We start from the raw sequence: 27,586 nt of genomic DNA on the forward strand, positions 1-27,586 counted from the left end.
TCTACTTTATAAACTTTGACCAAGCAATTTGATGCAGACGACAAAAATAAACAGCATTTGCACTCATAGCTATCCAAATATAAACAAAAAAGTTTGAAGGCTCGAGGAGGACAAACTTACATTAGTAGTGAAGACAGGCTCTATAAAGGCCTTGTCCATATTGATGGGGGGGGGGGCAATTCAAGAAGTTTACCTCACACTCTTCTTCAAGAGTATTGCCTTTATTCTACGTTTTGTTAAAAGTAAATATAGATGTGAAAATATAGGAACAAATGGCGATTATTTAACTTAAGATGCATAGTACAAATGCAAATACAGCATACAGGCAGAAGGCACTGACAAGAGCAATGCGGAGCTAAACTTCTTCAATAACATTGGTTTTATTCAATATTTTGGCAAGAGTAAATGTAGATCTGATGTGTAGAAAAATGGAGGACAAGGGAAAATAAGATGCAAAGTGTACATGAAGAACTAGCTGACAAATATAAGGACAACAGATACTTACAAGAACAATGCAGAACTAAATTTCTTCATAGGCATTGGGTTTATTCTACATTAATTTAAGCATTAATATATATCTGATAATTTGGAGCGAACAGTGGATAAGCAAGCTATAATGCACAATGATGTCACATAATCCACCAGGTATGAATGTAAGGACAGCGATAGGACAATAGGTACTCACAAGAGCAAAGCAGTGACCAGCATAATTGCGATATCCTAGGTTTTGCGGCGGTGGTTCTATCGCCAATATACGTCGGGTGCTATGTGATTTCTCCGGTAGCACCACCTTTTTCAAGGACTTTGATTGTACTCCTTTAGGTTCTGCAATCACCCTCTTCCTTTTGGATGTCTGAAACACAAGAACAACATTTGAATGGAAAAACATGGTATGACGACAAATGGAATAGGTGTTGATAATGTATGGGCATGGCATCTTCACATATATCATGAGTAAACTAAGCAGATGGCGGTGCACCGAAGCAAACGAAATGCAAGACACCTTATGCAAGATATGTGCAACCAATAAAACCTTGCCAAATTAGAACAGGCACCTTATTGGGTGAACAGGATAGGCCATCTGCCTTTGACTCCTTGAGCTCAGAATAGTCACTAGGATCATATTCTGAATACGAATCTACAGGTCGGGAGCATGTGGGTTTCATTGCATCCACAATGGACCTCAATCCCTTGATGCCAAGTTTGTTACCCATTGAACTGTTCCGCAATATTCTTCTGATGTGCGCATTCTTATATTCATTGTGATCACGTACAATATCTGTAAAGCAAGAAAACACAAATAGTAGTGAGATTATCTTTGTAATGCAGAGGATACTGTAATATAATAGAGGCTCCCTGTAAATGTTGGGGATCGTTGCAGAAATCAAAAAAAAATTCTACACATCACCAAGATCAATCTATGGAGAGACTAGCAATGAGAGAGAGGGGAGTGCATCTTCATACCCTTGAAGATCGCGATGTGGAAGCGTTACAAGAACGCGGATGAGGGAGTCGTACTCGCAGCGATTCAGATCGCGGTTGATTCCGATCTAAGCGCCGAACAACGGCGCCTCCATATTCAACACACGTACAACACGGGGACGTCTCCTCCTTCTTGATCCAGCAAGGGGGGAGGAGAAGTTGGGGAAGAACTCCGGCAGCACGACTGCGTGGTGGTGCAGCTTGCAGTTCTCCGGCAGGGCTTCGCCAAGCTCAACGGAGGAGGAAGGGGTGTTGGAGAGGGGGAGGGCTGCGCCTTGGATGAGGTGCTGTTGCCCTCCCTCCTCCCCTCTACTTATAGGGCGAAGGGGGAAGGGGGTCGTCCCCTCTAGATGAGATCTAGAGGGGGGACCGCGGCCAAGGGGAGGGGGCTTGCCCCCCAAGCCAAGGGGGGCGCCCCCCTTAGGGTCCCCCCAACCCTAGGCGCATGGGCCCTAGGGGGATGGCGTCCAGCCCACTTAGGGGCTGGTTCCCTTCCACATACAGCCCATAGGGCCCTCCGGGGCAGGTGGAGCCTCCCGGTGGACCCCTGGAACCCCTTCGGTGGTCCCAGTACAATACCGGCAAACCCCCGGATACTTCCGGTGACCGTATGATGACTTCCCATATATAAATCTTCACCTCCGGACCATTTCGGAACTCCTCGTGACGTCTAGGATCTCATCCGGGACTCCGAACAACATTCGGTAACCGCATACTAATTCCCATAACAACTCTAGCGTCACTGAACCTTAAGTGTGTAGACCCTACGGGTTCGGGAACCATGTAGACATGACCGAGACATCTCTCCAGCCAATAACTAACAGCGGGATCTGGATACCCATGTTGGCTCTGACATGTTCCACGATGATCTCATCGGATGAACCACGATGTCAGGGATTCAATCAATCCCGTACACAATTCCCTTTGTCTACCGGTATGATACTTGCCCGAGATTCGATCGACGGTATCCCTATACCTTGTTCAATCTCGTTACCGGCAAGTCTCTTTACTCGTTCGTAACACATCATCCCGTGATCAACTCCTTGGTCACATTGATCTCATTATGATGATGTCCTACCGAGTGGGCCCAGAGATACCTCTCCGTCACACAGAGTGACAAATCCCAGTCTCAATTCGTGCCTACCCAAGAGACACTTTCGGAGATACCCGTAGTGCAACTTTATAGCCACCCAGTTACGTTGTGACGTTGGCACACCCAAAGCATTCTTACAGTATCCGGGAGTTGCACAATCACATGGTCCAAGAAAAAGATACCTGACATTAGAAAAGCTTTAGCAGACGAACTACACGATCTTGTGCTATGCTTAGGATTTGGTCTTGTCCATCACATCATTCTCCTAATGATGTGATCCCGTTATCAATGACATCCAATGTCCATCGTCAGGAAACCGTAACCATCAATTGATCAAGGAGCTAGTCAACTAGAGGCTCACTAGGAACATGTTGTGGTCTATGTATTCACACATGTATTACGATTTACGGATAACACGATTATAGCATGAACAATAGACAGTTATCATGAACAAGGAAATATAATAATAACCACTTTATTATTGCCTCTAGGGCATATTTCCAACAGTCTCCCACTTGCACTAGATTCAATAATCTAATTACATTTTGATGAATCGAACACGCATAGAGTTTTGGTGTTGATCATGTTTTGCTCGTGGAAGAGGTTTAGTCAACGGATCTGCGACATTCAGATCCGTATGCACTTTACAAATATCTATGTCTCCATCTTGAATATATTCACGAATGGAGTTGAAGCGACGCTTGATATGCCTGGTCTTCATGTGAAACCTGGGCTCCTTGGCAAGGGCAATAGCTCCAGTGTTGTCACAGAAGAGTGTCATTGGGCCCGACGCATTGGGAATAACTCCTAGGTCGGTGACGAACTCCTTCATCCAGACTGCTTCCTGTGCTGCCTCCAAGGCTGCTATGTGCTCCGCTTCACATGTAGATCCTGCCACGACGCTTTGCTTGCAACTGCGCCAGCTGACTGCCCCACCATTCAAAATATACACGTATCCGGTTTGCGCCTTGGAGTCATCCAGATCTGTGTCGAAGCTAGCATCGACGTAACCCTTTACGACGAGCTCTGCGTCGCCTCCATAAATGAGAAACATATCCTTAGTCCTTTTCAGGTACTTCAGGATATTCTTGACCGTTGTCCAGTGTTCCATGCCGGGATTACTTTGGTACCTTCCTACCAAACTTACGGCAAGGTTCACATCAGGTCTTCTACACAGCATGGCATACATAATAGACCCTATGGCCGAGGCATAGGGGATGACACTCATCTTTTCTCTATCTTCTGCCGTGGTCGGGCATTGAGCCGTGCTCAATCTCACACCTTGCAATACAGGCAAGAACCCCTTCTTGGACTGATCCATATTGAACTTCTTCAATATCTTGTCAAGGTATGTGCTTTGCGAAAGACCAATGAGGCGTCTCGATCTATCTCTATAGATCTTGATGCCTAATATGTAAGCAGCTTCACTAGGGTCCTTCATTGAAAAACACTTATTCAAGTAGGCCTTTATGCTTTCCAAGAATTCTATATCATTTCCCATCCATAGTATGTCATCCACATATAATATGAGAAATGCTAAAGAGCTCCCACTCACTTTCTTGTAAACACAAGCTTCTCCATAAGTCTGTGTAAACCCAAACGCTTTGATCATCTCATCAAAATGAATGTTCCTACTCCGAGATGCTTGCACCAGCCCATAGATTGAGCGCTGGAGCTTGCATACCTTGTCAGCATTCTTAGGATCGACAAAACCTTCCGGCTGCATCATATACAATTCTTCCTTAAGGAAACCATTAAGGAATGCTGTTTTGACGTCCATTTGCCATATCTCATAATCATAGAATGCAACAATTGCTAACATGATTCGGACGGACTTCAGCTTCACTACGGGTGAGAAGGTCTCATCGTAGTCAACCCCTTGAACTTGTCGATAACCCTTAGCGACAAGCCGAGCCTTATAGATGGTCACGTTACCATCCGCGTCTGTCTTCTTCTTAAAGATCCATTTGTTCTCTATGGCTTTCCGATCATCGGGCAAGTCTGTCAAAGTCCATACTTTGTTTTCATACATGGATCCTATCTCGGATTTCATGGCTTCAAGCCATTTGTTGGAATCCAGGCCCGCCATCGCTTCTTCATAGTTCGAAGGTTCACCATTGTCTAACAACATGATTTCCAGGACAGGGTTGCCATACCACTCTGGTGCGGAACGCGTCCTTGTGGACCTACGAAGTTCAGTAGCAACTTGATCCGAAGTTTCATGATCATCATCATTAACTTCCTCTCTAGTCGGTGCAGGCTCCACAGAAACATCTTCCTGAGCTGTGCTACTCTCCGGTTCAAGAGGCAATACCTCATCAAGTTCTACTTTCCTCCCACTTACTTCTTTCAAGAGAAACTCTTTCTCTAGAAAGGATCCATTATTGGCAACAAAGATCTTGCCTTCGGATCTAAGGTAGAAGGTATACCCAATAGTTTCCTTAGGGTATCCTATGAAGACACATTTTTTCGATTTGGGTTCGAGCTTTTCAGGTTGAAGTTTCTTGACATAAGCATCGCATCCCCAAACTTTCAGAAACGACAGCTTAGGTTTCTTCCCAAACCATAATTCATATGGTGTCGTCTCAACGGATTTTGACGAAGCCCTATTTAAAGTGAATGCGCCAGTCTCTAAAGCATAACCCCAAAATGATAGCGGTAGATCGGTAAGAGACATCATAGATCGCACCATATCTAATAGGGTGCGATTACGATGTTCGGACACACCATTACACCGAGGTGTTCCAGGCGGCGTGAGTTGTGAAAAAATTCCACATTTCCTTAAGTGCGTGCCAAATTCGTGACTCAAATATTCCCCTCCCCGATATGATCGTAAGAACTTTATTTTCCTGTCACATTGATTCTCAACCTCACTCTGAAATTCCTTGAACTTTTCAAAGGTATCAGACTTGTGTTTCATTAAGTAGACATACCCATATCTACTTAAGTCAACAGTGAGGGTGAGAACATAACGATAACCACCGCGAGCCTCAACGCTCATTGACCGCGCACATCAGTATGTATGATTTCCAATAAGTTGGTTGCTCGCTCCATTGTTCCGGAGAACGGAGTCTTGGTCATTTTTCCCATGAGGCATGGTTCGCACGTGTCAAGTGATTCATAATCAAGAGACTCCAAAATTCCATCTGCATGGAGTCTCTTCATGCGTTTGACACCAATGTGACCAAGGCGGCAGTGCCACAAGTATGTGGGACTATCATTATAAACCTTACATCTTTTGGCATTCACACTATGAATATGTGTAACATCACGTTCGAGATTCAATAAGAATAAACCATTGACCAGTGGGGCATGACCATAAAACATATCTCTCATATAAATAGAACAACCATTATTCTCAGATTTAAATGAGTAGCCATCTCGCATTAAACGAGATCCAGATACAATGTTCATGCTCAAAGCTGGCACTAAATAACAATTATTGAGCTTTAGAACTAATCCTGTAGGTAAATGTAGAGGTAGCGTGCCGACGGCGATCACATCGACCTTGGAACCATTCCCGACGCGCATCGTCACCTCGTCCTTCGCCTGTCTCCGCTTATTCCGCAGCTCCTGTTTTGAGTTACAAATATGAGCAACCGCACCGGTATCAAATACCCAGGAGCTACTACAAGTGTTGGTAAGGTACACATCAATAACATGTATATCATATATACCTTTGGTATTGCCGGCCTTCTTATCCGCTAAGTACTTGGGGCAGTTCCGCTTCCAGTGACCGTTTCCCTTGCAATAAAAGCACTCGGTCTCAGGCTTGGGTCCATGCTTTGGCTTCTTCCCGGCAACTGGCTTATCAGGCGCGGCAACTCCCTTGCCGTCCTTCCTGAAGTTCTTCTTACCCTTGCCTTTCTTGAAACTAGTGGTTTTTTTGACCATCAACAATTGATGTTCCTTTTTGATCTCCACCTCCGCTGATTTCAGCATTGAATATACCTCAGGAATGGTTTTCTCCATCCCCTGCATATTGAAATTCATCACAAAGCTCTTGTAGCTAGGTGGAAGCGACTGAAGGATTCTGTCAATGACCGCGTCATCCGGAAGATTAACTCCCAGCTGAGACAAGCGGTTGTGCAACCCAGACATTTTGAGTATGTGCTCGCTGACAGAACTATTCTCCTCCATCTTACAACTGTAGAACTTGTTGGAGACTTCATATCCCTCGACTCGGGCATGAGCTTGGAAAACCATTTTCAGCTCTTGGAACATCTCATATGCTCTGTGCTGCTCAAAACGCTTTTGGAGCCCCGATTCTAAGCTGTACAGCATGCCGCACTGAACTAGGGAGTAATCATCACTACGCGACTGCCAGGCATTCATAACGTCTTGAGTTGCTGGGAAAACAGGTGCTTCACGTAGCGGTGCATCAAGGACATATGCTTTCTTGGCAGCTATGAGGATGATCCTTACGGACCCAGTCCGTATAGTTGCTACCATTGTCTTTCAGCTTGGTTTTCTCTAGGAATGCGTTGAAGTTGAGGGCAACATTAGCGTGGGCCATTTGATCTACAAGACATATTGTAAATATATTTAGACTAAGTTCATGACAATTAAGTTCATCTAATCAAATTATTTAATGAACTCCCACTCAGATAGACATCCCTCTAGTCATCTAAGTGATACATGATCCGAATCGACTAGGCCGTGTCCGATCATCACGTGAGACGGACTAGTCATCAACGGTGAACATCTCCATGTTGATCGTATCTACTATACGACTCATGTTCGACCTTTCGGTCTCTCGTGTTCCGAGGCCATGTCTGTACATGCTAGTCTCGTCAAGTCAACCTAAGTGTTTTGCATGTGTAAATCTGGCTTACACCCGTTGTATTCGAACGTTAGAATCTATCACACCCGATCATCACTTGGTGCTTCGAAACAATGGACCTTCGCAACGGTGCACAGTTAGGGGGAACACTTTCTTGAAATTTTAGCAAGGGATCATCTTATTTAACGTACCGTCGTTCTAAGCAAATAAGATGTAAAAACATGATAAACATCACATGGAATCAAATAGTGACATGATATGGCCAATATCATTTTGCTCCTTTTGATCCCCATCTACGGGGCGCCATGATCATCATCGTCACCGGCATGACACCATGATCTCCATCATCGTGTCTTCATGAAGTTGTCTCGCCAACTGTTACTTCTACTACTATGGCTAATGGTTAGCAATAAAGTAAAGTAATTACATGGCGTTTTCATTGACACGCAGGTCATACAATAAATTAAGACAACTCCTATGGATCTTGCCGGTTGTCATACTCATCGACATGCAAGTCGTGATTCCTATTACAAGAACATGATCAATCTCATATCACATATATCATTCATCACATCCTTTTGGCCATATCACATCACACGGCATATGCTGTAAGAACAAGTTAGACGTCCTCTAATTGTTGTTGCAAGTTTTTACGTGGCTGTTATAGGTTTCTAGCAAGAACGTTTCTTACCTACGCCAAAACCACAACGGGATATGCCAATTTCTATTACCCTTCATAAGGAACCTTTTCATCGAATCCGATCCGAATAAAGTGGGAGAGACAGACACCCGCTAGCCACCTTATGCAACTAGTTCAGTCGGTGGAACCTGTCTCACGTAAGCGTACGTGTAAGGTTGGTCCGGGCCGCTTCATCCCACGATGCCGCTGAATCAAGATAAGACTAGTAACGGCAAGTAAATTGACAAAATCGACGCCCACAACAACTTGTGTTCTACTCGTGCATAGAAACTACACATAGACCTAGCTCATGATGCCACTGTTGGGGATCGTTGCAGAAATCAAAAAAAATTCTACGCATCACCAAGATCAATCTATGGAGAGACTAGCAATGAGAGAGAGTGGAGTGCATCTTCATACCCTTGAAGATCGCGACGCAGAAGCGTTACAAGAACGCGGATGAGGGAGTTGTACTCGCGGCGATTCAGATCGTAGTTGATTCCGATGTAAGTGCCGAACAACGGGGACGTCTCCTCCTTCTTGATCCAGCAAGGGGAAGGAGAAGTTGGGGAAGAACTCCGGCAACACGATGGCGTGGTGGTGGAGCTTGCAGTTCTCCGGCAGGGCTTCGCCAAGCTCAACGGAGGAGGAGGGGGTGTTGGAGAGGGGGAGGGCCGCGCCTTGGATGAGGTGCTGCTGCCCTCCCTCCTCCCCTCTACTTATAGGGTGAAGGGGGAAGGGGGCCAGCCCCTCTAGATGAGATCTAGAGGGGGGCCGGCGGCCAAGGGGAGGGGGCTTGCCCCCCAAGCCAACGGGGGCGCCCCCCTTAGGGTTCCCCCCCAACCCTAGGCGCATGGGCCCTAGGGGGGATGGCGCCCAGCCCACTTAGGGGCTGGTTCCCTTCCACATACAGCCCATAGTGCCCTCCGGGGCAGGTGGACCCTCCCGGTGGACCCCCAGAACCCCTTCGGTGGTCCCGGTACAATACCGGCAAACCCTCGAATACTTCCGGTGACCGTATGATGACTTCCCATATATAAATCTTCACCTCCGGACCATTTCGGAACTCCTCGTGATGTCTGAGATCTCATCCGGGACTCCGAACAACATTCGGTAACCGCATACTAATTCCCATAACAACTCTAGCGTCACTGAACCTTAAGTGTGTAGACCCTACGGGTTCGGGAACCATGTAGACATGACCGAGACATCTCTCCGGCCAATAACCAATAGCAGGATCTGAATACCCATGTTGGCTCCGACATGTTCCACGATGATCTCATCGGATGAACCACGATCTCGGGGATTCAATCAATCCCGTACACAATTCCCTTTGTCTACCGGTATGATACTTGCCCGAGATTCGATCGACGGTATCCCTATACCTTGTTCAATCTCGTTACCGGCAAGTCTCTTTACTCGTACATAACACATCATCCCGTGATCAACTCCTTGTTCACATTGAGCTCATTATGATGATGTCCTACCAAGTGGGCCCAGAGATACCTCTCCGTCACACGGAGTGACAAATCCCAGTCTCGATTCGTGCCAACCCAACATACACTTTTGGAGATACCTGTAGTGCACCATTATAGCCACCCAGTTACGTTGTGACGTTTGGCACACCCAAAGCATTCTTACACTATCCAGGAGTTGCACAATCTCATGGTCTAAGGAAAAGATACTTGACATGACAAAAGCTTTAGCAGACGAACTACACGATCTTGTGCTATGCTTAGGATTGGGTCTTGTCCATCACATCATTCTCCTAATGATGTGATCCCGTTATCAATGACATCCAATGTCCATGGTCAGGAAACCGTAACCATCTATTGATCAACGAGCTAGTCAACTAGAGGCTCACTAGGGACATGTTGTGGTCTATGTATTCACACATGTATTACGATTTCCGGATAACACAATTATAGCATGAACAATAGACAATTATCATGAACAAGGAATTATAATAATAACCACTTTATTATTGCCTCTAGGGCATATTTCCAACAGTAAACCCTTGTGTGCTATCACTAGATTCTTATGAGAGAGCCCATGTGTGCTGTAATATGGTGAGTAGATTAATATAATCTGGCACAACTACACACAGAAAATAGGCTCCCTGTTGGGGGCCGAGATGTAAGGATAGTTGGCAGATGATAGGTTCATAATATACCGCATAGAAAGTTTATTGCCAAACCATGATAACGAGAGCGCAGAGCCAGTAGGCAGATCGTAGTGTAGATAATAGGGGTACACCATAACCACCATAAATAAATCAGGAAAGCGGAACTGGCTGGAAAACATAGGGTTTTGCTGCTACTAATATGCAGCCTATTGATCACCTACAGGCCAGCTCTATTCATTTGAAGGCGCACAGCTGTTACTATCAGTTTAGTCTATCAAAGACCGCGTGGCTCCCAACATTTTCGGGGTATTATGGCAGACCAACTCAAAGTGCAAAATCATTTAGCAGAACCGTCCCAATAGAGGTGTCGACTGCAGATGTCCCTGCTCCCCTTCCTGACAAGGAACATACTGTGCTTCCCATACAGAATACCGCACGGGCCGCCGGCCGAACCACCGGCCCCCACCGCCTGTGTTCCTCCGCCACCACCACCCCCCAGCCCCGCCCCAACCCGCGTCGAGTTTTCTTTGTTCGGCGAGGCCCCACCACCGCCCCCACAACCACCGTCCCCACCCGAGCCCCTTCCTTCGCCCGGGCGAACTCCGGCGAGCTCTCAAAAATCGACTGACCCAATTTTGAAATTTATTCTATGATGTCTACTATGCAACCTTCTTCTTGTAGACGTTGTTGGGCCTCCAAGTGCAGAGGTTTGTAGGACAGTAGCAAATTTCCCTCAAGTGGATGACCTAAGGTTTATCAATCCGTGGGAGGCGTAGGTTGAAGATGGTCTGTCTCAAAAAACCCAGCAACCAAATAGCAAAGAGTCTCTTGTGTCCCCAACACACCCAATACAATGGTAAATTGTATAGGTGCACTAGTTCGGCGAAGAGATGGTGATACAAGTGCAATATGGATGGTAGACATAGGTTTTTGTAATCTGAAAATATAAAAACAGCAAGGTAACTAATGATAAAAGTGAGCTAAAACGGTATTGCAATGCGTTGAAACAAGGCCTAGGGTTCATACTTTCACTAGTGCAAGTTCTCTCAACAACAATAACATAAGTGGATGATATAACTATCCCTCAACATGCAACAAAGAGCCACTCCAAAGTCACTAATAGCGGAGAACAAACAAAGAGATTATGGTAGGGTACGAAACCACCTCAAAGTTATTCTTTCTGCTCGATCTATTCAAGAGTCCATAGTAAAATAACATGAAGATATTCTTTCCGTTTGATCTATCACAGAGTTCGTACTAGAATAATACCTTAAGACACAAATCAACCAAAACCCTAATGTCACCTAGATACTCCAATGTCACCTCAAGTATCCGTGGGTATGGTTATACAGTATGCATCACACAATCTCAAATTCATCTATTCAACCAACACAAAAGAACTTCAAAGAGTGCCCCAAAGTTTCTACCGGAGAGTCAAGACAAAAACGTGTGCCAACCCCTATTCATAGGTTCGTGGGCGGAACCCGCAAGTTGATCACCAAAACATACATCAAGTGGATCACATGATATCCCATTGTCACCATAGATAAGCACGGCAAGACATACATCAAGTGTTCTCAAATCCTTAAAGACTCAATCCGATAAGATTACTTCAAAGGGAAAACTCAATCCATTACAAGAGAGTAGAGGGGGGGAAACATCATAAGATCCAACTATAATAACAAAGCTCGCGATACGTCAGGATCGTACCACCTCAAGAACACGAGAGAGAGAGAGACCAAACACATAGCTACTGGTACATACCCTCAGCCCCGAGGGTGAACTACTCCCTCCTCTTCATGGAGAGCGCCGGGATGATGAAGATGGCCACCGGTGAGGGATCCCCCCTCCGGCAGGGTGCCGGAACAGGGTCCCGATTGGTTTTTGGTGGCTACAGAGGCTTGCGGTGGCGGAACTCTCGATCTATTCTGTTCCCTGATGATTTTAGGGTATATTGATATATATATATATATATATGTGAAAGAAGTCGGTCAAGGGAGCCACGAGGGGCCCACGAGGGTGGAGGGCGCGCCCAGGGGGTGGGCGCGCCCCCTGCCTCGTGCCTTCCTTGTTGCTTCCCTTACGTGCACTCCAAGCACCCTGTATTGCTTCCGTTCCAAAAATAACTCTCCCGAAGGTTTCATTCCGTTTGGACTCCGTTTGATATTCCTTTTCTACGAAACACTGAAACAAGGGAAAAAACAGAAACTGGCACTGGGCTCTGGGTTAATAAGTTAGTCCCAAAAATAATATAAAAGTGCATAGTAAAGCCCATTAAACATCCAAGATCGATAGTATAATAGCATGAATACTTCATAAATTATAGATACGTTGGAGACGTATCAGTCTACTGTCATTTAACTAGTGTGGAATACAAAAGGGGAAAACCATAAGCATTGCGAGTATAGTGTTGAGCGTTCCATGGTGGATCGAAATGTGCAAACCGGACAAAGGCAACTTCGCAACCAATGTTTGCTTTCAACTAACAAGTAAGTGATGGACAAGAAATCAGAGTAAAGTAGTGGCGATCTATTTTCTTGCTGCGATAAATAAGTTGAGGAGATACGAAAGAGTACCGCCTCTGGTGCGGCGCCGTGTATGCATCTGCTGAGAATTTGACGATGATGCGGTAGTGATGGCTGTCGGCGGCGTGGAAGCAGATCTAGGAGGGTAGACGGTGGCGGCGGGGCGCGGTGGATGAGAAGGTCGTTGGAGCGGCGCCGACAAGGTGGACGACGGCGGGGATGAAGTGAGAGGACGGGATGCAAGGATCCCGGTCCGAAGCCGTGGATGAGAGAGGTCGATCTCTTGTAATGGCCGACGGCGTCGGGGTATCAGCTCCGGCATAGTGGAGGAGGACGGCGGTGGATGGGGTGGCGGACGGAGGAGGCTGGGGTGGAGAGGGTGTTTTTGCGCCCATGGAGTACGAATGGGGAAATGGAGGGAGAGAGGAAGGGGGAACCATGTCTTCAGGGCGCGCTTGTCTCAAATGCGAGGAAATTTACAAACTTAGCCCCCGTTTGAAATTTCCTACATCACAGCAATATTAGTCAGTTGGGGATAGGACGGTAATCTCGCATACACTGAATATTTGTCGACGAGAGTTTGTTTTTGGCGCCCACCGTTTATGAATCGGGGAGGGAGTCGATTTCGGCCGAGGAGACACTGTGTTTTGGCGCCCACCATGTATGAATCCGGGTGAGAGGCGGTTATGTCATGTTTGAGTGAAATTACAAACCTACCCCTATCGAAACCTATAGAAATCGAGCCGATAGGCTTTGCGTGGCAGGGATAGGCGGTAATTTCCATCTCGCAGATTTTGGTTTCAGGCAGTTACTGCAACTTTCCCCACTTCGTTCAAATTTCTGCAGAGCAAGAGTGCACGTTTACCATGCCAACTCAATTCGAATCGTGTTTGTATTCTATTTTTGTTCGGGCAGGATCCATTTTCGATTGGAATAAAATTCTATATACATCATTTTTTATATATATACTTTCAAAAGCACAACACCCTTTATACATAAATATGGTTTACAAATGGCATGATCTCATATTCATAAGGCTGTATCCATCTTAAATTGGATTTTCAAATATTTGAAACCACTTTATGTTGAAATCCAATGTATGCATTCCTCGCTAATTGTCTCCAATTAATGTGTGTTTCATGCGGGTTTTTATTTTTTTACTTCTCAAACATGTATAATGTGTTTCACACACGCAACATATAGTATAATCCCGTTTGGACATTAACTGCATATAAACCATGCATTGTCTCTAATTAAAGAATATATGGATCACTAATATTGTTAAACTATATAACATTACACGTGTCCCCAAATTCAAATGAATATGCATGTTTGATACACCAATTTGCGTTATGATATTATCGATGTCGTGATCTCCAGTTTAAATATTTGAATCCCCTTTAATCTAGATGTTCGTCTCATATAGCTATCACTCATGCTTATATAGGATTATCTCTCTAGACCTATACACGTTCATCGTCTCTCGGGTATCTCTCGTGCTACCTGTATGTCGACAATGATCTTTTATCTTCGTAACACACTGACGGTACTCTCTCCCTCGACCTCCATCACTCTATCTCTCTCTAAGTATATCTTGCTCCCTGCTATGTGTCTCTAACTATGATTCTCCATGTGAAATCTCTTTCTCTCACACAAACACAAACTTCGTCCCCGGGGTCTCATTTCTCTCTACTATCCCCTGTGTGCCACACGCACACACCCTCTCACACAGAGATGTCTTTCGCTCCTTAGGTAAGAGAAGCTACGACTCTCCTCTTAAATATCTCTTTCTCACACACAAACACAAACTCTATCTCCCAGGGTCTCATATCTCTCCACCATTCTCTTGTATGTTGCTCACACACACTCTCTCTCCCTAGAGATATCTTGCGTTCCCTCATATGTCTCTCTAGCTATCACTCTCGTTGTGAAATATCTTTCTCTCTCACAGACACAAAACTCCGTCTCTCGGGATCTCATTTCTCTCTGATATTTGTTTGTATGTGAGTCACATGCACCCTTTCTTCATCTCTCTCACACCCACACACATAACTCAGCCTTCTGATCCACTTGACTCCTATCTCTAACGCACACTAGCTAGCATCTTTATCTTTCTATTTATCTGTTTCTCCATCAACCTTCTTTCTCACCCTCACTCTTGCTTCCTATCACGCACACTATGTATGTTTCTCTCTACATGCAGTCAAGTGCCCTCTTTTTATCTTTCTCTCACACACACATAACTTCACCCTCTGAACCACCCGGCGGTCATCTCCAACACTCAAACTAGCCGATGTCCCTCTAGCTAGCATTTCCATCTCTGTATCTATCTGTAGTTTCTCAGTCGACATTTCTTTCTTGCACGCACTCTTGCTTCCTATCACCCACACTATATATGTCTCTCCATACATGCATTTATAGGTTGATCTCTTTTGCACAATCGTTGTGTCTCACTCCCTCTGCTCGCCATAGATGCATTCTCCAGCCCACGCCACTATCTCTTAAAGACAAAAACACATGCTCAATTGTCGGGCCTTCTTCCCTGCATTCTAACATGCATGCATATTGTCATACCGATCCGTCTCTCCCATGTCGTTGATCTTATGACTTATGTCTTCTTTCTTTTATCTCGATCATGCGCGCACGCACACACACACATCCACGTATACATGTATACCTCTCGCACATGCACGTTCAAGGTCTCTCTGTCTCCATACGTAGTTAATTACCCTCAACCCTAACGCCACATCGAATCGTTCTCTTCTTGTGTGCACATAACTTCCGTCTGGATGGGTAAAACACACACTCACACTTAACAATCTCCTTCTAGCTACCCCCCTCTCACCCTTCCCCTATATCCCCGAAACTAATAAGACCATCCCTTCATTTAATTCCCGCCTACATGCACCATCGATATATAGTAGTCTTCCTCGGTGTCTCTCAAACAAACATGTTCTCTCGATGTCGACTCCTCTCACGCGCACACACCTTCTCTTCCCTCTCTACGGGCCTTTTCTCTCTCGCACCCCATCGTTGGTGGCCTCTGCCATACACCTCACCTCTCTGTGATGAAGCCACGCACACTTAAATTACATCCGCCACCGAGGACCCCGCATCACACACACATACACGCGCGCACCCCCCCCCCCACACACGCACGCACACACGCACCCACCCACCCACCCCCACACACACACTAAGACTCCATCACACACACACACACGCACCCACACACCCACCCCCCAGACACACACGCACACACTAAGACTCCATCTCACACACACATGCTCTAGGCGGAGCATTTGCTCCTACCACCCTTCGTCCAACCTTACCCGAATGATAAACAATCACCTTAATTTACTTGTATAACATGGACAAATTGCACTTTACTTTAGTAGTTAGCAAACTTATCATCTCTACTCTTATAAAAAACCGAGTTGGTGATGATGGTATGCCTGCCATCTTGTAATATAGACCGTCCGATATATATCTGATGGATAGAAAGCAAACTATGATAATTTTACAAAAGATACCCGCACCTCTCTCCACATCCTTATCTCCCACAACCTCATTGCTGAGCAATTAAAAAAGGAAGTCTCTGGAACAATCTAGCATGGTGGCTGCTGCCACCTGCCGGCACCGTCCATCCCCATGCCTCCGCCCAGTCCGACCACCAGTCACCACCACGCTCCACTCCTCCTCACCTTATCTCTCATCTTTCATTTTTTCAATGAAATTCTCGAGATACCAATTTTCCGATAAAATTCTCGAGATATCATTAGTTTTTACACATGGGATTACTCCTGCATGGGTCAATCACAATTGGTGTTTTGTAAAAAAAATGCATATTGATGTTCTGTGCAATGCACGAGCATCTTGCTTGTAATTATATAACGCAAATCACGAGCAGGAAGTGACATTTTTTTACACAACCACGTTAACATGGCCACGTAAATCACTAGCTAAAGTGTAATACCATTATACTTATATCTCGATGCAAAAGGTTGAGTACATGTCCGAAGAGTAGAGTCGCACACACGCACTCTGTCTCTCAGAATCTCACACACACCAGTTACGTGACGCCCACTTAAGCAGACACGTATGTTACAATTTGTGCACCCGCAGGTACACGTGATGGTACGCATTTATTTAAGCCAGACGGCGAACCCAAACAGTAGCTGCATTCATTCCCCTCCCGCCGCCTCTTCTCTGGTCGCCGTCGCCCGGTAGCCTTGGCCCAGCCGAAGGTAACGACATACGCCATACTCCTGCCGGAGCGGCACTTTAATCTGGAAATTTTAGTGGTCATGCATGCATCTTTTTGTGCTAGCACTCCTATATAAGGGTTGACCGTCGCTTCCTGCGGACGTGCGTGGGCGGTAGAAGAGGAAGGAGAAGGGAAGCGGGCTGTGGAGTAACGGTTTTTACCACAATTTCTTAGGAAACTGAGTTCAATAATTGAGTAGTTTTGCAAACTACCAGTACTACACCTGAAACGGTTCAAAACCAATACTCCCTTGCCAGCCAGCGCTTCCCGCGTGAAACGGTCAGCGTCGCCCTGGAGCGTTAGTGCCGCATTAATGCCCGGCCAGAGCGGAGGCGAACTCTCACTGGCGCCGGCTTTAAAGCAGCGCGACGGCTGAGAGCGCGCCGCTTCCCGGTGCACGCGACTGCTCTGCATCGAGGCTGGCCATAGTTTGGATGAGTCTCCAACGTGGGGAGCCACACTAACTGCGATGGTATGGATCGTTCCATCTATGAAGAACACGTGGGACTGGAACTACGAGACGGACATGTACCCAGGAGTGGACGTACGAACCTGAGTAATGTAGCGCAGTAAGTGAAGTAGAAAGGCACGAATAGTATGAACATGCGTGGCATATAGGCATTTGTCTACTACGTACCACTAAATGTTGTACGTGCAATGCACAGTGATGTTATGGAGTACGTGCCTAAGTACTCTACTACTACTATATTAATTGGAGGCACATATTAGGTTTTATATTTGTTTACGTGTATGCCCCGAGACCTTCCAACTAGATGTGTCTTTCTCTCCGGGTCGCACTTTGTATCGTTCATACCACTAGTACTACTACGTGTGGTCTCCGACCCAGAAGTGGAAGAAGTGGAGACGCTCTACCACGCTGTTCATGTCCCACTCCTTTCACTGACGTGTGGGACATCCAGCACGTGCCGGGTTTGGCACTCCGTCGTAAGAGTTGAAACGCTAGCATTCATCAGAAAAAAAATCAGCAGTGATACTATACCACGCGGTTTCCTTGCTCCTCGATATCGGAAAGAATACTTCCGTTCGCCAACATGTGGGACGTCGACCATCCTGGTCCACTTGCCATGCACGCAGAACTCCAAGGGAGAGCCACCCCGGTCGTCGCGCCGTAGTAATAATGACTAATGAGCCGTCAAATCGCAGGCCCAACCTTTCCCACTGTGAAGTTGCTCGGACGAAGGAACCATCATGACTTCGTTGAATTCCGCTTCTTGAAGAAAACTACTGTACCAGCAGTACTAATAGCTACAGTAGTTACTCCAACTGAGGCCTCCTTTCGTTCATAGGATAGGAATATTATAGGAATATGAAAATCATAGGAAGTGAGATGACATGCATCTCAATTCCTATAGAGAAAGAGATGCCATTTGATGCATAGGATAGGAATTTTCCATTGAGTCTAGACTAATGTACTGGTAATTTTCTCTAAAAACTACAGTAGTAAATAGTAGTACCGGTACATGCTCGTAGTCAGACACAGACACACACACTAACTAGTACTAGTACTACTACTTCTCACATGCTGGCCAGATGCCGTCGTTCTCCTTCCCGGCTTTGTCGGCGACACCCCACTGTGCTTGGATCTCCGCCGACCTTTCCGCAGGAGCGCGTGCGTCCTCTTCTTTCTTGCAGCAGCGCGCCACTCTTTCGTGAGTGCTTTCTGACTTCTCCGCTCCTTCTGTGCGGCTTTGGCCGCCTCTTGCTCTACCGCCCATTCGGCCTTGGCAGCTTCAAATTCCGCCCACGTAGGTGTGAGGTCGCAAGTGGCGATAAACTCGGCACGGCGGGGTGCTATCGCTTCCCTACCATTTTGTGTGCGGTCGTGGGCGGCGAGGAACTCGGCGCGGCGGGATGCCATCGCTTCCTTACCGGTTAGTGTGCAGCGCGGTGGCATGAACGGCGCTTGGTGAGAGCTCTGGGGTGGAGTGGCCGGACAACCGTATAGTGCATTGGTTTGTCAAGAGCTCAAGGACAGAAGATGAAGCAAATTTGGATTCCCCTTCAATCCTGGTCATTTATTACCGAGTAAAATGCATTAGCGGTCATTGAACTTGTGTTGATAGCTCACTTTGATCATTATATTATACGTGATGCACACATTAGCACAGACCATCCATAGAGGCAAGTAGCATGTACGCGTGCAGACACTCACGCTCACGCTGTCAAACCATGCTAATGCGTGCACGTCGCCCTCTCAATCAAAGTCCTGCTCATGGCGCAACACAAATAGCGAGCCTGTCACATGCGTGCCCCGGCGGTGCCTGACATTACGACGTTTGATGGAGGCCTCCGTGAACGCCGAGCATGTATTCACCTGGCTCAACACCAACGGTCATACTCGGGACTCGGCGCCTTGCTCATGTATATCGTCCATCACAACGACAATATATAAAACAACCTAGCTAGAAAGGGTACTATGGTACGGAGTATGTACTATCATGAGCGACTGATCATAGTGCCACTGCACACGAGTGTGTGTCTGATCGATTCGTCCATTATTCGTAAGTTATGCATGGTTGTGTGGTGTCTAATGGTGGTCGTCGAAGGCTAGCTGGCGACAAGACCGGTTGCATGGACGCCTGGTTGTCAATACGTGCCGCATACACTTCAAAGGCTCGTCATCCATGAGTTAAAATTTTACCACCACGCCAACGTCTGACCGCCCTGGCCTACCGAAACCCCTTCCATCGCTAGCGCGCACTTCCCGCCTGAAACGGTCACCGTCTCTCCAGAACGTCAATGCCGCATTCATCGGACTTAACTGCAGGTGCAGTTGGTGTGTCACTGACATGCGGGCCAGATGCCCGTTGGGCCCACATGTCAGTGACCCAACACACCTGCAGTTAAGTCACTGAAGCAACATCCGCATTCACGCCCGACGAACCTACTCCGGCGTCAGCCGTCCATCCGTCTGTCGCGGCTCATTGCCATTCACCCGCTATATTAACTTGAGCCCCAGCTCCCAGCCATAGCCAAAGACCCACACTGATTCTCCTCCGGTCCCTTCCTTCTGTCGGCACCACTCAAACCATGGCCTCCTAGCGCTCCAAAGCTCCCTTGGACGTATTGTCGTAGGAGCAGACGAAGGACATCGGCGGCTTCGCTCCGGGCGCGCTCCAAAGCTTTCTTGGATGTACTGTCGCACGAGCAGACGAAGGAGATTGCCGGCTCCCCCCTGGCCGCCCTCCGCCGCCACTACCACGAAGCCGGCGCGCGTACGCGGGCGCAGCCAGCAATGAGGAAGAGTAGTACACCGTAGGTCGCCACCGCTCTGGTCCCAGGAAGGCCACCGCTCCTCCACTCAGTCGACGCCAAGCTTGGTGGGATAAACATCGGCGGCTGATTAGCCGCTTGACGGCGATGTGGAGGCGGACATCTTCAGAACCTTGTGCTCCGGAGGAGGAGGTTATCGAGGCGGATGAGGAGGAGGCAAAGGCAATGGCCGGTTTTCTCGGGTTCATGGCCGGACATGGTGGTCGGGCGCCGGCGATCGTTTAGATTAGGTTTACAGTAGGTTTTAGTATGGTTTGTGCGAAATATGTAAAGAATTTTGTCTAGTTTGAAGGAATTTTTTTTCGAAATGTAATGAATTTCATCCGGTTAATTTGAAATTTGCTTTGTTTGCACGAATTTCGTCTGGTTAGTTCATATAGTTGGCGAAAGGTATGCGGGCAGCATTGGATGGCATCCATGATGTCCTCGGACAGATGCCGGTGTAAATTTGTGGGCCAGCGCTGGAGATTACCAGTGCTCCATTATTTGGCAGGGAACAGTTACCCCTCGATCAAAATCAGATCCGCCGTGTTTCACACTCCTCCCACGTAAGAGTGTAGACTCTTGCTTACATAAAAATGGAGCAAGTGGACGGCACTGTAGCACGTCATATCACTCAAACTAGCCCGCCTAACACGCGGGAAAGCACCGCCCTTGTCATTTTGTTCTGGATTTCTATTGATCGATCGCACGAAAATGTTTCGCTTTGCAAGTTCAAAAGAAAAGGCGGCACACTTACGACTCGTACGCGTCGCACCCCCGACAGTCTGGCTCGCACGCCACTCACCAGAAGGGACACACGTTGTCTTGCAATTTCACTGACATGTGGGACTGCAATTGAATAAACCGTCGATAGCCGAAATTTAATCGCTCGGCGGGTGCCGGCTGAGAAGAGGGAGATGGGGGAGGGAGAAGAGATCGCCCGCCCGCGGCACACGGACTCCAAGAAATATATGGTGATAATGTGAGGTGGGCCATTCGGGAGTCCGGACCGCTTCCAAGCCCTCCCCCTCAGACGCCAGCTGCCCGCATTCATAGCAAGTAGTACCAGTAAAATACTGGCCTATAAGCCCGCTTATGTGGAGGAGAGAGAGGCATTGACAAAGTCAAGGAGTGGGCTCTGCAAGAGCCCATCTCTACACGTGCTCCTAGGTATAAAAAAACTAATTCTAAAAAAAGAGGCATAAAAGACAATTGTGTCTAAAAAAGAAAGGTAAAAAACATTTGAGAGGAAATAGATAGAGAGAACGTGAGAAAAAGTTGTGACCTTTATAGCCAACCTTATAGTCAACACTATGGTAGTATTACATGAGGAAGGAGGGAGTGGTGCACATGCCAAGTTCACTGGGCTGCCGTGTTTCACACTCCTCCGTCGTAACAGTGGAGACAATAGCTTTCTCAAAAATAAACAATGAATACTCATTGCTCGTCCTCTATATCGGAAAATAATACTTTCCATTCGCCGACATGTGGGACGTTGACCATCCTGGTCCACCTGCCATGCACAAAATTATCCTGGTCCACCCCAGTCGTAGAGCAGGCTCAACCTTTCCCGCTGTAAGTTGGTTGGACAAAGGAACCATCATGACTTTGTTGAATTCCACTTCTTCAAGAAAACTTACCAAGCTGCAGCGTCATCACGGTCGCTTGCGAAGAGAAGGACGCAGTGTGCTCTCTCGAGCGCGCTTACCAAGCTGCGGCGGTTGAGGACCCAAACAACGAAGGCGCCATCTACCCTCCTGAGGCCATCCCCAAGAAGAAAAAGCTACTGCTCCACCAAGGGCCGCAGGAGAGCGGCGTTTCCAGCGGTACCACCTCAGGACCTGCGCCCGCAGATGGGGCGCCTCCCTCCCTCGCACAGGATGGCGCGCCCGACGCCCTCCTCAGGCTGGGCTCCGGGGCTCTCTTCTGGAGGGCCTCAGACCTAGCCAACGTCACGAGGGAGGCGCTCGGGCACCACGTGGAGGCATGCTTCGCCGCATGCTTCCCACAAGAGGGCACAAGCGTGGAGTGCCTAGTGCTCGGGAGTTCATCACCAAGGCGACCGAGGAGCTTCAAAGAGAGCCATGCGCGGCGACCACCGCCCGCCACCTGGCGCAGCTCCGCATCCTGGCAAGGACGACGAGTTGCGCGTCTGCATCGACATCCCAAGACTCAATAGGGCGGCATCTCTGGCGCGTTTCTGGCCTTCGCGTGTTGGACGGTGCAAGGGTCCACCTCACGGCTATGTTCACAGGCCCTTCGGCTTGCCGAACGCGGCTGTGACCTCCCAGCGCCACTTGCGGAGCGTTCTGGCGGCTCAGGAGGCCAGGCATCACGCAGTCCTGGCAGAGATGGCGACGGTTCTTCAAGAGCCACCCGGGCCCCCAGAGCCTCCTGAGGTTCAGGACTCTGGCGACTCGTGAGGAGCAACTCCGTCAGCACGCATCTTCAGCTACTCCAACACCTCTTCAACAACGGTGCCAGGTGACATTTTCTGGTTTATTCAGCTGGGGGTGCCCCTCGGGCTGCATCGTCCCCAGATCACATGGGCCTGTCCCTGCGACATGGATCCTTTTGCATCTTTAGCTTACTCTGTTGGGGGCACCCCTCGGGCTGCATCATCCCCAGGCCGCATGGGTCCGTCGCTGTGCCATGTATCGTTCTTGCATCTGTTCGAACTAGCTTGCCTCCTTGCATGAATTACCTTATGATTATCACCTGCCTGTTCGGCACTTTGATGCCACGAATGTCGTACACCCTTGCAAATCCACCCGCGACCGCCTCATGATTAAGGACTGGCACGACGTCTGTGCTCGGGTCTGTCCCTGCAGCGTTGCTAAATCCAAGAGGCTAAGCTCTGGCTCGCGGGCCAGCTCCCGTGTATGCCACCTCCCATAGCCCTTGGTGCCTTGTTCTTGCATGAGCTAATCGCGGGCGGACGAGCCAGGGCACACGACCCGGTGCCTCGTCACCACGGGAGTCGCGCGCCAGTTGTCTTTCTTCAGGATTTTTCACATGAGAAGACTGAGCACCGCGTCTGTGCTCGGGCCCGTCCCTACAGCGTCGATAAATCCAACATCCAAGCTCTGTCTCGCGGGCCGGACCCGTTCACATCACCTCTTGGGATCATTGGTGCTTGGCCTTCTCATGTGATCACCTCAGGAGATTCATTCGGCGCAGGTTGCCTAACCATCTTGCAGGGACACCTCAGCTGACAAGAATCAAGTCCAGGCGCAACCCGCCTTGAGGTAGGGCCTCGTGAGTCCCGCGCTGGCTCATGAGTGCCCAGACACACCTCGTCTAGCCCTGCCGTGCAAGCCACATTTTAGGGCGGGGCTGTACACGCCCTGGGGGTTCCACTCAGAGGGAGCCCCCACCCACACACCAGTGGAAGCACCATGCTCCATGCTGGCAGTCGACACGGTCAAGGAGCGGCTATGCCCATGCAAGTGCGGAAGCGCTATGCTCCACGCTGGTGATAAACAACTGAGGGCGGCCCCATGGCCGTACCAACCTCAGGGAGCCCCCAGGCTCAGTGTCCAGCCTCGTCGCAACACTTCCCCTCGGGAGAGTCGCGCGAGCGGGCTGGGCGCGGGGGTTACGCTCGAGTCACACCCAAGCGTATGCCACCCTGCCAGGTCCCTCGGACCTGGTCGTCGCGTGCCCCTCCCGAGCGGGACCTCTGTGAGGACAGGTATGGAGGTCTGTTCGTACGTCAAGGGGGACTCCTGAGCATCGCGACTCAGGAGCCTAACTGGCCACATAGCCCCTCACCCCTTGGTCTCGTCCTGGTGATCCGGACGACCCAATGGCGGCTGAGGTACGCGCGGGGTCGGGCCCTGCCGACGCAGAACACTAAGGCCTACTTCGCATCTCCTTCCCGCAGGACGTTTGCGCGTCAAGGGGGGACTCCTGAGCATCGTGACTCAAGAGCCTAACTGTTCACGTAGCCCCTCACCCCTTGGTCTCGTCCTGGTAATCCGAAGGACCCAACGGCGGCTGAGGTATGCACGGGACCGGGCCCTACCGACGTAGAACATCAAGCGAACGAAAAGGAAATCGCTGAATCCTAATTATTACAAGACATATTGTTCTTAAAAACACCAAACATAAGTTTAACGCCTCCACGAGGCACGGTGCATGTTGCAGGAAATAAAAGTGGAGGGAAGCGCCACCAGCAAGCCTTCTCCTCAGCCTTGGGCGCCGCCGTCGCCCGCGTGAACCGCACCTTCATTGGCAACGTCGCCGTCGCCCGTGCCATCAGCCATGGCCGTAGCATCGGCGGTACCTTCGGCCGGGGGCGCGGGGTCAATGGCGAGGAACTTGTTCAGCAGGCCATCCACCTGGTCCTTCACGGCCTCAACAGCGGCTGTGCAGTGCTTCTCGTCCACAGGTTCAAGCAGGGTGCTGAGGTCGACGTCGGGGTCGCGAAGATGAAGGTGCCTGAAGACGTGCGTCAGGGCCAAGAGGAGAGCGCGCAGGCTTCCCCCTCCACCATGGGGCCGATCCCGTTAACAACGCCCTCGAGCACCGTGACGAGATAAGGGAGTAGCTTGGCAGGGCCTTCCTCATTAGTCGCCAATGGCTTCTTCAAGCCCTTCCCGAAGAGCTCTCGCAGCGTCTCGCGGGACATCAGCTCAAGGGATTTGAAGGCCACATGATCTTCAGCAAGAACCTTTGCCTTGAACTCCAGCTGGGCCTTCTCCGCGTCCACCTTCTTCTCCAGCTCCTCTAGGCGGCCGCGCTCCACGGCCTGCGCCCGCGCCGACTGCTCCAGCTCAGCGTCACGATCGGCGACCGCGTCCTCCCGAGCCTTCATCTTATCCTCCCACGCCACGCGCTCCCGGGCCTCAGCGACGCGCTCTTTGCGCATGCCCTCTAGCTCGGCGTCCGCCAACCGGCAGCGCTCCTTGGCGGCCTCGGCATCCTTCAATGCCACCTCAGGGGCGGATGCGGCCAGGTCGGCGGCCCGCTTATCCTCCTCAGAAGCTATGATGGCCTGACCACATGCCGCCCTCACGGACGCGTCGGATCGCAGCCACCCCGCGACCAACTCCAGTCGACCCGACGCCAGCCGACTGTCGGTACCCTGAAGGTCATTACGAAGTTGGGTCAGTGCAAGGAGGGCGTCCTCCAGGGCATCAGGCGAAGCAGGGGGACCACGGCCCAGTAGTGCGACGGAAGTGGGAAGAGGCGGCATCGGCACCAGGGTCTGCAGGATTGCGGCAGCAGGAGTCGGGGGCTCCTGAGCCTTCACGACCTCAGAAGGCGAGCTCGGGGCAGAGGCCTCAGGAGCTAGCTTGGCAGTGGAGATCGCCTTCTCCCGAGGACGGGCTTCTGGATCTCGCGAGGATGACCCGGACGCTGAGGCTCGGGAGTCATCGTCTTCCTTCCGCACCGGAGGAGGCGCGGCAGGAGCTGGCTGTTGGGCCTCAGGGATAGTGGTCACCCCCTTCTTCTTCTTCACCACCGATGTTGGCATACCAACCTAAAGGGAGACATCAAGAAACTACGACAAGGACAGGAACGAAGGATTGGGACGAAGCACTTACTGGTCTATGGCGGCATACTCCCTCGGCCTTTTCTGAAGCATCAAGGCTGGAAGCTTCGCGGGTTGGGGCGCTCGCACACGAGCCCCGGGAGCGGACAGGGGCGCGGCGTCCGTTCCCACGGCAGCGCCGGTTGGCGGCGGAGATAAAGCGTCACCTCCGGAGATCAGCGCCGATCTGCTCTTCTTCGAGACCCCGGCTGGCGGCTTCTTCGGTGGGGGTGCCCCCGGACCTTGTCGTGACCCTGGCAGGGATCGGCGACTCCCTCACCGGATGCTCGCCGGCCTCGTCGTCGTCAGGGAAGGTGCGAAGGAGATCCGCCGCACAAAAAGGGGAAGTCTCCCCCGACCCTTCCCAGGTCGCCTCCGAGTCAGGCCTCTCCTCCTCGCCGGACTCGCCCGAGGACACCATCACCGGGGCCGCCGCCACCGGGGCCCCGGTAGGCGCGGGTGGCACGAGCCCGCACTCGTTGAAGACGGGCATGGCAACGGCGATCTTTGCCCCATCCGGGCAGTGATACAACGGAAGGTGGGTGTCAGGCGGGTACCCATGATCCTCCGCAACCAGGAGGCGGAGAACCTTGTCCAGCTCCTCGTCGGACAGGGCGTTCGGGCGCAGGCAGAGGTGGCCTCCCTCGTCCGAGAGCTTCCACAAGGGGCGCGAGCGCGCCTGGAGCAGAGCCAGGTGCTGCGACAAGAACTCCTTGATGATCATGGCCCCCGTCGGCTTCTCCGCCCTCGGATCATCAAGCTTCAGGTCGGCCGCCATCTTCCCTAGCATCTACTCCGCCCACGGGTCGGTAAGCTTCGTGCTGTCCCACCCATCGTGAGGCACGGGCATCCCCGTCGGTAGCACCAGCCAAGGGTAGGGGCTTTTGGCGTTCATGAGGACCCACTTGTTCCGGAAGCCATCCACCTTCTTCCCCACTCTCGAGATTGCGTTGCGTCCGTTGGCTACAACAAAGTTGGCGCTCCTCGAGCATGTCCATCCTTGTTCTGGAGGTAGAAGAAGTGGCGAAGCAGCACTACGGACGGCATCACCCCCACGAATGCCTCGCAATAAAAGGCGAAGATCGTCAGGAGGAGGACAGAGTTGGGATGAAGATGGATGGCGTGAAGCTTGTAATGGCGGAGGACGGCATAGAAAAACTCAGAGAAAGGAGGGACCAGCCCCGCGGAGACACTGTGCATAAAGAAGGGGTAGAAGATACTACCGGAGGCCTCCGGCTCGACGGAGCCGACCCAAAGCGCGGTCTCTCCTCCTTCATTGTTGTCGCCCGCCGCCGTCAGGAGCGCGGTGGCGAGGTTCTTCTCTGAGACATTGGGCGCGCCCAAGGCGGGCTCGTACCAGGAGGGCGAACGCGCAACCTTTGCCTTGTCAGACGCCATCAGATGCAGGCTCGGAGGGGAGTTTGTGCGGATCTGGAGCCTCTTGGGGCAAAGAATAGGAAAGGGGGTCTAGAGCAAGACAAAGGAAGGCAATGAAGGCTCTGCAGCACGCGCCAGCCTTTTGTCAGGCGCGAACAGTTGCCGAGGCAGCATGGGGAAGCAAAGGCGCCCACATCCCGTCAATCGCCATGCAGCGATAGAGGCCGTAGGCGGTTGGGGCCCGCGGCACTCCGCACTTGCCCTTTGGCTTCGCCTCGAAGCCAAGTTCGAGCGCGCCTTGGGCCCGGGGGCTACTGTCGGTGTCCTGGGAACGGGGGTACCCAGACTTTCTTGCCTGCGGCCCGCGGCGTGGCTTCACCAATGGCCCAGTATGGCCCAGCTTCGGTAGCAACAACTCAAGACCCTCGCGAGGCAGATGA

The sequence above is a fragment of the Aegilops tauschii genome, chromosome 6, assembly GCF_002575655.3.
Source record: "Aegilops tauschii subsp. strangulata cultivar AL8/78 chromosome 6, Aet v6.0, whole genome shotgun sequence".
NCBI lineage: Eukaryota > Viridiplantae > Streptophyta > Magnoliopsida > Poales > Poaceae > Aegilops > Aegilops tauschii.